This window comes from Chiloscyllium punctatum, chromosome 37 (assembly GCF_047496795.1).
Source record: "Chiloscyllium punctatum isolate Juve2018m chromosome 37, sChiPun1.3, whole genome shotgun sequence".
Lineage (NCBI taxonomy): Eukaryota > Metazoa > Chordata > Chondrichthyes > Orectolobiformes > Hemiscylliidae > Chiloscyllium > Chiloscyllium punctatum.
This window is the reverse complement of record NC_092775.1, coordinates 12,925,519-12,936,509: the sequence shown is the minus strand read 5'-3', so window position 1 is coordinate 12,936,509 and position 10,991 is coordinate 12,925,519. Positions and strand designations below refer to the sequence as shown.

Sequence of the window (10,991 nt, the reverse complement as noted above, 5' to 3'; positions counted from 1 at the left end):
AGAGTTTAGAAGTATGAAAGTGGATCTGATTGAAATGTATAAAATTCTAACAGGGCCGGATAGACTAGATGCAGGGAGGATGTTTCCCTTGGCTGAGAAATCTGGAACCAGGGGGCATGGTCTCTGGATAAGGCACTGGTCATTTACAACTGAGCTGAGGGAAACTTTTTCACTCAAAGGGGAGGGAAGCTAAGTCCTCGAAATATATTTAAGAAGGAGATAGAAAAATGTTCAGATTTTAAAAGCGTCAAGGGATATGAGGAGAAACAAGGAATATGGTATTGAGTTAGAACATCAGTAGTGGTCGTATTGAACAGCAGAGCACGCTCAAAGGGCTGAATGGCCTATTCCTGCTCCTAGTTTCTATGTCTCTATGACAGATTCTTGTTGGTCAAGCACCAAGGGATAAGGAACAGAGGCAGCTGGAGTGCAGATCAACCATGATCCATTGAAATCTGAAACCAATTCCAATTCAGTGCTTCCCAAAGTACATCCCACTGCAGCTCTATTTTAATATTTCACACTCTGTGTGTGACTGCAGAGTGAAGATTACTGAGGGGGAGATTTGTTAACACTGAAAGGAATGACTTCTGGTCTGTAACAAAATGTCATCAGTCACTTGTTATTCCTTTTCAGCTGCCCCTCCTGTGTTCCCCCCACACCTCCATACAATTTAGCAAATTAAATATCTTCCGTTTTGGCCAATCTCAAGCACAGTCCACTTGGCTGCAGCAGGAATGTTAGGAGCAAAATCTTTAAAAAGCAGCGTGTAAACTACATCAAAATAAAATATTGGTCACAAGCATGAAAAATGCCTCTAAATTTCCTCTGCCTGGATATGGTTTGGAGATGTCGGTGTTGGACTGGGATGTACAAAGTTAAAAATCACAAACACCAGGTTATAGTCTAACAGGTTTGTTTTTTTGGAAGCACTAGCTTTCGGAGCGCTGCTCCTTCATCTGATGAAGCTGGTGCTTCCAAATAAACCTATTGGACTATAACCTGGTGTTGTATGATTTTTAACTCTGCCTGGATATTTGGCACATCCTATTTCTTGTTGTAGATTGAACACCAACACTTTGTTTTAAACGATGTGGCCGTTTTATTCAGTAGCCTGAGTTTGTGTGTGTGTGTGTGTGTGTGTGTGTGCGCATGTGACCTGGTTTCTTTGTGGTCTGGTTGTTATGTATGTGGCCTAGTTTCATACTGGTGGTCTTGTTTTTGCATGCATGGATATACATTTGAATGTGTTTGCTTGTTGTGGGCCTCATTGACAAGGTTCTCATTTGTTCCCCATCCCTATTTTCCCCAAGAAGGTCTTGGTGCTGCCTGGTTTTGCTCACGTGGCAAAGATATTGACCTTCTGATGCAGTGATGACAAAAGAAATCCTAACAGATGTCCGTTACAGTGCGAGTTGAAAGTGCAAGTTGAAGTGGATTATTGAGGTGGTGGTGTTCCCATGTACCTACTGTCCTGGTCTTTCTAGTCGGTGGAGGTTGTAGTTTTGTTTGGTGATATGACCATAAGACACAGGAGGAGTGGTCAATATCCCATCACCAAGTCACCCTTTATTTACATGTGCACAGTACATGGGCTCTGACCAGCCAGCTCATTGCCAGTCCACAAAGTGAGGAGACTTTCTGAATCTCCTGTCCATCTCTGTCAGCAAAAGCTCCCTGATTGGCCCAGGTTAACAACCCCAATCAAGGATCTCATTCTCAATGAGATCCACTTGGCCCTTGTTCCAATCTCTACATTGGCCATTCAGCCCATTCAATCAGCTCCACCACTCAGTTATGGCTGATAGGATAATCCTCAACTTCACCTACCTGCCTTTTCCCTATCATGCTTGATTCCCCTCACAGATTTAAAATCTGTCTGTCTCAGCCTTGAATATACTCAATGATGTGGCCTTGACAGGCCTTTGCAGTAAAGATTCCACAGATTCCCGCCAACAAAGAATCCTTGTTGAGTTGTTGCAAAAACTAATGTGTTCCGTAGCCAATAAAATATGTGGACTGGAATTTGTCATGTAGAAGGCAGTAGTTCTGAAATGGTTAATGTTGGAGATTCCATTAAGCTTCATCCAATTTGATGGTATCTTATAGACTCAGGTGGGGGTGAGGCAGAACATCTCTGGATCTCATGGAGTATTACCCCATGTCCACAGGTCCCCTTACAGACTTAGTAACAATGTTTTTAATGTACCTAATTGCTAACATGCAGTAAACCAAATCTTGTTTAAGTTAACAGCCTCGTCTTGTTAAGGCTCAGTTGGTCGCACAAACTAGTCCAACCTCAAGTTGGCTTCCCAAAACCAAATCCATTTGTGGCTAGTTAGTTCTTTGGCATGATTTATTGTTGCGTGACTCATTGGATTTTTTAGGCCATGTACCACTTTGTGCCCAACAGTGCCAAGGCAGAAGGAGCTGTCTAATTCCTTGCACGCCAGGCAGCCTGAGGACACACATGCCGGAAGCAGCTGATGAGGCTGCAAGCCTGAGATGAAGGCAGCCAGGAGCTGCCTCTGATCAAAGTGAGAACAACTCCCACGTTGCTGCTCCTCGACATGTTAGCCAAACGACTTTGCACTTTGCAGCTCAAAGGCTTCCATCTGGAATATGTGATGCCTCTGCTTTAGTGGCATAGAAACAAAGTGAACAAAACCTTGCTGTAGCAATAGGCTTTTCTGTTAGTAGCGGGAGTTAATCAAGACCCTGATGCATTCCCAATAGTTTTGATGAGGTGACAGTGGATCAGGATAATGTTGTGGGTGTTATATATTTCCACCGTCAGAAAGCATTTGATCCATTGTTCACATGGCAGGTTGGTTAGCAAATTAGAAATGTTTGGGATTGAAGGTCCTTGGCAGCATGGATTAGAAGTTGACTAAAAGACAGGAGACAGAGGGTGGGTATAGATGGGCATTTTTCAGGTTGGAGACAAGTTAAAAGTGGTGTTCCCCAGGGATTTGTGTTGAGACTCGGGCTTTATCTAGTTTGCATAAATGATTTGGTGCTGAGGGCAAAATGTCTAAATTTGCTGATGATTCTAAGCTAGGGTGAAAAGTGAATTGTGAGGATCTTGCTGAGCAGGTTCAGAGAGACAGTGACAAGTTGACCAATGGGCAGACACGTAGCTGACAAATCTCAACACAGAGAAATGAGAGGTAATGCATTGTGGTAGAAGAAACATGGAGAGACACTGCAGCCTCAATGGTACAACTTTGAGGGGCGAATGGGAGCAGAGGGACCTCAAGATTCAAGTGAGTAACTTGCTGAAGGTGGCCCTGCAAGGGGAAGCAGTTGTTAAAAAAGCTTATGGAGAACCTTGGGTTTATAAATTGGCATTGAGTGTAAAAGCAAGGGAGTGAAGTTACACCTCTACAAATCATTGGTCAGACCACATTTGGTGTTTGTGTTCAGTTCTGGACACCTTCATAGGGAAGGATGTTAAAACCCTGCACAGATTACAAAGGAGATTTATCAGAATGATACTAAGAATGAGGGATTTTAGACACAAGGAAAGCTGAGAGAAATTGGCCTTATTCTTCTTGGAACAGAGACGGTTAAGAGATGACCTTACTGAGGTGTTCAGTTTTGAATAATTTTGACAGGGTAAAGAAGGATATTCTGTTTTCACGAGTTGGTATATTTGTAACTAGGGGCCACAAATTCAATTCTGTAAACAAGTGAGCTCAGAGTGAGATAAGGAGAGTTGTTAGGATTTGGAATGTGCAGCCTGGGAGAGTGTTAGAGACAGATTGCATTGGAAGTTTCAAAAGAAAGTTGCATACATGTATTTGAAAATGATGTATTTGGTGGGCTACGGGGATAGGGCTGGAGAATGGGACTGGTTGGGTAACTCTTTCAGGAGCCAGTACAGACACAAGGGCCAAATGGCCTCCTTTTGTACTGTGTGCTATGATACTAAACTTAATTTAACAGTGAAAGTATTCATCTAAGGCAGGAAACCTGAGAGGTTTGATATTTCTTATTTCAAACTGAAAGAATATCTGTGTGCTAATTGCTAACCTTTGTTACCTGAAGCTTTCATTTACCATCTTAAGTCCCACTCATCTTCAACCCTATCCTGATGTTGTTTTGCACACAGCAAGGATTGTCACCCTTCGAAAATGACCATAGTGTCTCTATTATAGCTTGTGGTGGTGGCTGAGTTTCGATCAATACACTCTTCCTTCTATATCATGGGGTTGTGAGTCCAAGTCCAACTCCAGAGACAAAGAGCTGGATTTTTACCCCTGGAACTCAGGATGAATTGCAATTCTGAAGCCTGTACTATGCAGGATTGAGTTGATAGAATCCCTACAGTGTGGAAGCAGGCCATTCGGCCCATCAGGTCCACACAGATCCTCTGAAGAGGGTCCCACTCAGACCCACCTCTGATCCTGTCCCTGTGACCCTGCATTTCCCATGGCTAATCCACCTGACCTGTACATCTTTAGACTGTGGGAGGAAACTGGAGCACCTGGAGGAAACCCATGCAGACACAGGGAGAATGTGCAAACTCCACACAGACTTGCCCGAGGGTAGAATCGAACCCAGGTCCCTGATGCTGTGAGGCAGCAGTGCTAACCACTGAGCCACGGTTCCACAAACAATGAGAGCTCCGTCCCTGGGTGGTCTCGAATCAACAACCTTATAGTTAACAGCCAAACATGTCCCAATGCTCCAGATGCTGATTTCCCAGTATTGGCCAACGAATGTCCGATTTTTTTTCAATTTAAACTCTAGGTGGTGAGATAAGAACCCATGGTAGTGGATTAATATAGATTTCTGAATGACTAGTTCAATAACAGAACCATTATGTTACTGTACCTCTCTGTGCACTGATTGCTGAACTGAGCCATCCCCTTCTCATTTGCAATATCAGTCAGTGATGAATGGATCCCTTAACAACAGCATTTTGAGTTCCCTGAGGATTGAGTAGGTGTCGTGTCTATTATGGAGTAGTCAGTGATGGTGTTTAACACAGACCCTTGCCCTAGCACCACAGCCTCCCACCACTGATAGAAATGAAGAAAGTGAGCTGATTGGGCAGAGAAAATGAGATCATGAATTGGATGTAGACTTTATCCAAGACTCTCCTTACCGGATGATATTTAAAGCATAGAGCTTGTGCTCCTTTGAGGCTTTCACAGATGTGATGTACAGCAAACTTTTTATGAACTGGCACCTATCGGACCAGGAGCGTTGCTGGTTCATTGAATATTCTGGTTGATCAAGAGGTCCACATAATCCACATGAGTGCACACAAAGTACAGGTCATTCTGCTATAACATGTGTTTTGTCAGCGCAAATTGGCTATAACGCAATTGACTAAACGTGGATGTTATTTGGATAATGCAAACTTTCTATTGAACAGGTATAGTGATTTTCTAAAGTGATCTTTTACAACGCAATTTTCTCTAGCTGTTTTCCATAGCATGATTTTCTATAGCGTGAGGTTGCAAGGGAACACAACGGTTGCGTTATAGCGGGACGACCCGTAATAGAGGGCTATACACATCACTGTTATACTGTATTTACAGCATAAATCACTTAAATGTTAATGTAACTTTGCCTTAAATAAAACTTACTGGCAGAGGCCATTCTCACTCTCACTTTCAATGACAACTTGGACACCGTGGAGACAGTTAACATTCAGTATTTCAGGTGTGTAATTTTTGCCGGTTTATTGAGAGTGCCAGTCAAAACAATGTTAGTTATATATTGTTTGCTTGCACTGGGTAATATTAAAAATAGGATTACAACAACCACACAGCCACCTGCAACCTTCTGTCGTCTTACTGAGGTAAATGTGGTGTGTGCCTCTGAAAATCAGTAGCTATGAGCAGACTCCACATTCTGAAGTAATGCTGCCTCTTCAGTAGAGGCAAGTTATATTTAGTCTTTTGCCAAGTCCTTTAGAATTCCATCCTTTCTGCTGATGATTCAGCCACTGTTTGATGCTGCGTGTTGTGTATTTTTTGGAGGGGAGGGTGCCATGCATACTGGCAGCACCACCAGTCCCTGCTTCCCGCATCCGTTCTCCAGACCTGAGAGTAGGCGGTATGTATTGGCAGCATGTGAAGGGCATCAATCATATTCTCACTGGATGTTCTCACAACACACTTCCCACCTACCTGCTGTCAGCAGTGGCTCAGTAGTTGGATGGGTTTAAGTTGCTTTCTTGAAGTCCTGACTGTTGCTGCAGCACCATATTGAAGGAGACAGACTGTCTTCTGAAAGATAGACTAAACTGAAAATCTTATCTCAATTTATCATGGCATATCCCAGGCTGGATTTCCAGCCTCAGGTCATGGTTCCTTGAAAGTGGAGTCATGGTAGACAGGATAGTGAAGAAGGTCTTCCCTTTATTTGTCAGTGCATTGAATATAGAAGTTCGGAGTTGATGTTGCGATTATACAGGACATTAGTTTGGCCACTTTTAGAATACTGCTTTCAATTCTGGTCTCCCTGCTATAAGAAGGATATTGTGAAACTTGAAAGGGTTCAGAAAAGATTTACAAGGATGTTGCCAGGGTTGGCATGTTTAGACTAAAGGGAGAGGCTGAATAGGTTGGGTCTATTTTCCCTGGAGTGTCGGAGGCTGAGAGGTGATCTTATAAAATCATGAGGGGCAAGGGTAGGTAAATAGACAAGGTAACTTCCCCAGGGAAGTCCAAAACTAGAGGGCATAAGTTTCAGGTATAAGGGGAAAGATTTAAAAGGGACCTGAAGGGCAATGTTTTCACGCAGAGGGTGAATGCGTGTCTAGAATGAGCTGCCAGAGGAAATGGTGGAGGCTGGTACAATTACAGCATTTAAAAGGCATCTGGATGGTTATGTGAATAGGAAGGGTTTAGAGGGATGTGGGCCAAATGCTGGCAAATGGGACTAGATTAATTTAGGTTATCTGGTTGGCATGGACGAGTTGGACTGAAAGGTCTGTTTCTGTGCTAATCAACTTTGTAACTCTATAACCATGCACTGATCCACTGCCAATGTCACATTCTCGACTTCTATACGGACCTGGTGTTTTTGGTCATTGGAAGTTGAGTGTGGGATGGAGGAAATATCTCACCTCACCCCCTCATCCTTCCCAAAGCAAGTGCAGCGCAGTAATGGAGGTTGGCAGATGTGAGGTCACTGGGTTATAAAGTCCATCCCTATTTCCTGAGACTTTGGCTTAGATATTTTTATGATTATAAGTCTCATGACTCACCTTGACCCACACATCCACCCCGCTCCCCCCCACCATTTCCCATATCCCCCTTTGTGCTTCCCCCAAAACCATGTATCCTCCATGTGCATTTGGTCAGTATCCACTGGGTATGAACCACTGAGTAATTCTTTGAAATGCTCATAAAATTAAAAAAATAGCTATTCAAAAATCCTTTCAAAAAACGTCCCCCTCCTAAAACTGTCAGTCAAAAGTCCACTGAAATCTTTAATCCTCTCAACATCACTTCATTGCTTTCAACTAAAGAAGCAAGCACTGGAAAAAATACACTTTAAACAAAGATAGTTTTATGCACTTGCAATGAATTTATCAATCAAACTAAAAGTTAGCAATCTCCTTCAAACAGCTCCACATTGAGTGGGGTGATCGGTCTCTGGGGATCAGCCAAGCATTCATAAGGAGACCACCAATCAGTACAGATATCTGCTCATTTGTTAAGTCTGCCTCTGTAGTTATCAATGGTTCATGCAGCCCTTCAGAACTCACCTGCCTCCACAAAACCCAAACCTGACATTTCTTAAAATGACTGATGGGTCACCAAGGTAAAGATCTCATTTACCATTGCCAGGATTTATAAAGGGCTTTTGCCCACAACATCGATTTTCCTGCTCCTCGGATGCTGCCTGACCTGCTGTGCTTTTCCAGCACCACTCTGATCTAAACTCTGGTTTCCAGCATCTGCAGTCCTCACTTTTGCCTAGGATTTAACAAAAATAGCCCATCCCATCCTGTTAGGTGACAGATGACATTAGTTCCTCATAAATGAATCTCCTGGGACATAATAGGCCCCCTATGTTTGTACTCTCTCCCTCTTTGGCCTCTTAACTGGTCGTTCCTGATACCCCTTACACCCCCTGCCAGGCCCTACCCAGCGATAGCCCCCATCCCCCAGAAACACTGACACAAATCCCGATCCCAATGCCGTGCATTATTCAGATGCAGGGCAGAGAGGTAATCATCTCTCCTCAGGGCTGCGTCAAGTGATTGTTTTCCCATTGTGCATTTAAGATGCACAAAGTAGGTCAGACTCTAAAGGGTTGAAGAGAAAGCAGTCATCCACTGGCAGATGAACAGGAGCCTTTCAGTTGAGTGTACAGTCGGCAGGCAGGTAATTTTTTACCTGTTCATGGAGATAGTTCAGGCAGCCACCAATGAAAGACAAAATCTTATCCTTTTTTCAGGAAAAGCTTATTTGGTTTCCTAATTGTTTGGTTGACTATATCACTTACCACCTCAGAAAGCAAGAACTTGTATTTATCTTTCTCCTTCATAAGCAGTTCCTCAGGATAGAGCACGACTTGCTGCACTTCAGAAAGAAGGACATTTATGTCGAGGCTGTCATTAATCCAGAACTTCACAGTGGACTTTATAGCCAGTGAAGTACTTTTTTTTATATGTGTAGTCTAATGCAGTGTGAAAAATGGAACAGTGATAGCTAAAATCCCACAGTTAACCAGTGGTGCAATAACAACCAGGTCACCTCATTCAGCAGATAAAAGCAGAAAATTGCAGACACAGCAAACTTTGTTGTAACTGGCAGCTTGTCAACCGCACTCTTGACAAACTGGTAGAAATTAAATACCTCAAATGCCGTGATCTACTGCAATGTCCAAGTATTTTTGCTGTAAATAAAGTATAATGGTGATATGTTTACCCCCTGCATTACCTTTTTATTACTTACTGTGTGTTTTACATTGATTTTCGGAGGTGTGTTAATGTTTTTACATGGACTTTATTTGAAAAATATTGATGTCTCGAAGCTTCATGTAGGGTCTACTGCGGTTATGCATGCCCCTTGATCATCCGGAACATTTGATCAACTGGCACATTCCTGGTCCCATATGTGCGGTTAGTAAAAGGCTTTCTGCACTAAAAATCTGAAATAAACACAGTAAACGTCAGAATTACTTAGCAAAAAACCAAAGCACTGCAGATGCTGGAAATCAGAAACAAAATCATAAATTGCTGGAGAAACTCTGCAGGCCTGGCGACATCTGTGGAGAGGAAAAGCAGAGTTAATGTTTGGAGTCCAGCTCTGAAGAAGGATCGCTGGACCTGAAATGTTAACTCTGTACCTCTCTGACTGGATGCTGCCAGACCTGCTGAAGATTTCCAGCAATTGTCTTGTTTTGGAATAACTTAGCACATCTGATAATGCCCGTGCAGAGAGAAACAGAATTAACATTTGAAGTCTTCTTGCAGAGTCACATTTAACTCAAACCATTAACTCTGATTCTTTCTCTGCAAAAGCTGCCAGGCTGTAACCAGAACAGAAATTGCTGGAGCAACTCAGCAAGTCTGGTAGAATCTGCAGAGAGAGAAACAGAGTTAACGTTTCAAGTCTAGACCTAGCCTGCTTCTGGGATGGGGATAGATATGAACCAAGACACTGGGAAAACTCCCACCATCTTGTAAATCACATGATCTTTTATCTCCACCTAAACTGGTTGATATGGCCACTGTTCATTAGAAAGACAGCCCTTCCAACAGTGCAGCATTCCCTCAGTACGGTGTTTCGCTGGGCTCGGTCTTGAGGGAGGAACCAGGTGAATACCTCCCAACTAAGACTGCCTGATCAGGAGGTCTGAATGTTTGGTGTCAACTGAGGTAGGAGTTGAGTTCAAGATTTGGGACTCCACTCTGCCTCTAGAATTAATCTGCTCCTCGGATGCTGCCTGACCTGCTGTGCTTTTCCAGCACCAAACGTTTTGACTCTGATCTCCAGCACCTGCAGTCCTCCCTTTCACCTCCGGAGGTGTGTAATGATGTGTCTGACCAGGTTGTGTAGGAATAAATAAATCCCTGCTGGGAGAGAGCTCTTGTGGTGCAAACGTAAAGCTGATCCAGGTTTTCAAGATCGATGATGCCCGTCTAGGTTGCCAACAAAGTGTGATTTTGAGCAGACTCAACCTCACTTTGCCTGAAATGTGCATTTCAAATTGACTACACGGGTGATTTAATGGTGGCAGCCGATTAGTTTAAAAACAAAAACAAAGTTATGGCGATTTGGTAGTGGCAGAGCTGTTCAGTTGTGTGTTACAGCATGTCTGGATATAAGGAAAATAAGGCAGACCCAAGGGTCCTCTTGTGGCACACTGGTTGTGTCTCATCCTCTGAATCAGGAGGCCCACCTGCTGCAGAGGTGTGGAATAACATCTCTGAACAGGTTGATTAGAATGTTCATAAAAGAGACCCTGGGTATGGCTCTGGAGACCTGTCTGCAGCCTATGTCGACCACAAGTAGTGGCTCTCTCGAGATATGATGTTCCTTTCCAGGTTATTACAGTGAGGAATACAATGGGAGATTAAACCCATTGCTCAACTGCCACTGGAATTTATAGCACATCTTAGCTTCTGAACTGAGGTTTCCCAACCTTATTCCTTCATGGCTATTCCTCCCAATGGTCAAAGTTAAAAATCACACAGCACCAGGTTATAGTCCAACAGGCTCATTTGGAAGCATAGCTTTCGGAGCGCTGATTTTCACCTGTTGAAGGAGCAGCGCATCCAAAAGCTACAACTTCCAAGCAAACCTGTTGGACTATAACCTAGTGTTGTGTGATTTTTTTTTAAACTTTGTCCAGCCCAATCAAACACCGGCACCTCCACATCTCGCCTCCCAACGGAGGCACCTTACAAAGTCGGACAGCACTTCATTTTACGACAGATGGTAATGGCTGTCTGTTCATTCTCAATTGAAACTAGGGATTTGACAGATCAAAGTGCCAGCTGGTTAACAATCTAA

The 10,991-nt window shown here is 43.3% G+C and overlaps 1 protein-coding gene across 1 annotated transcript in view; it reads left to right on the top strand.

Annotated features, from left to right (window-relative positions):
* The window catches only part of LOC140462873 (N-terminal EF-hand calcium-binding protein 1-like), a 137,898-nt gene that overhangs the window by 24,373 nt on the left and 102,534 nt on the right, over positions 1 to 10,991 (top strand). The window lies entirely within an intron of this gene.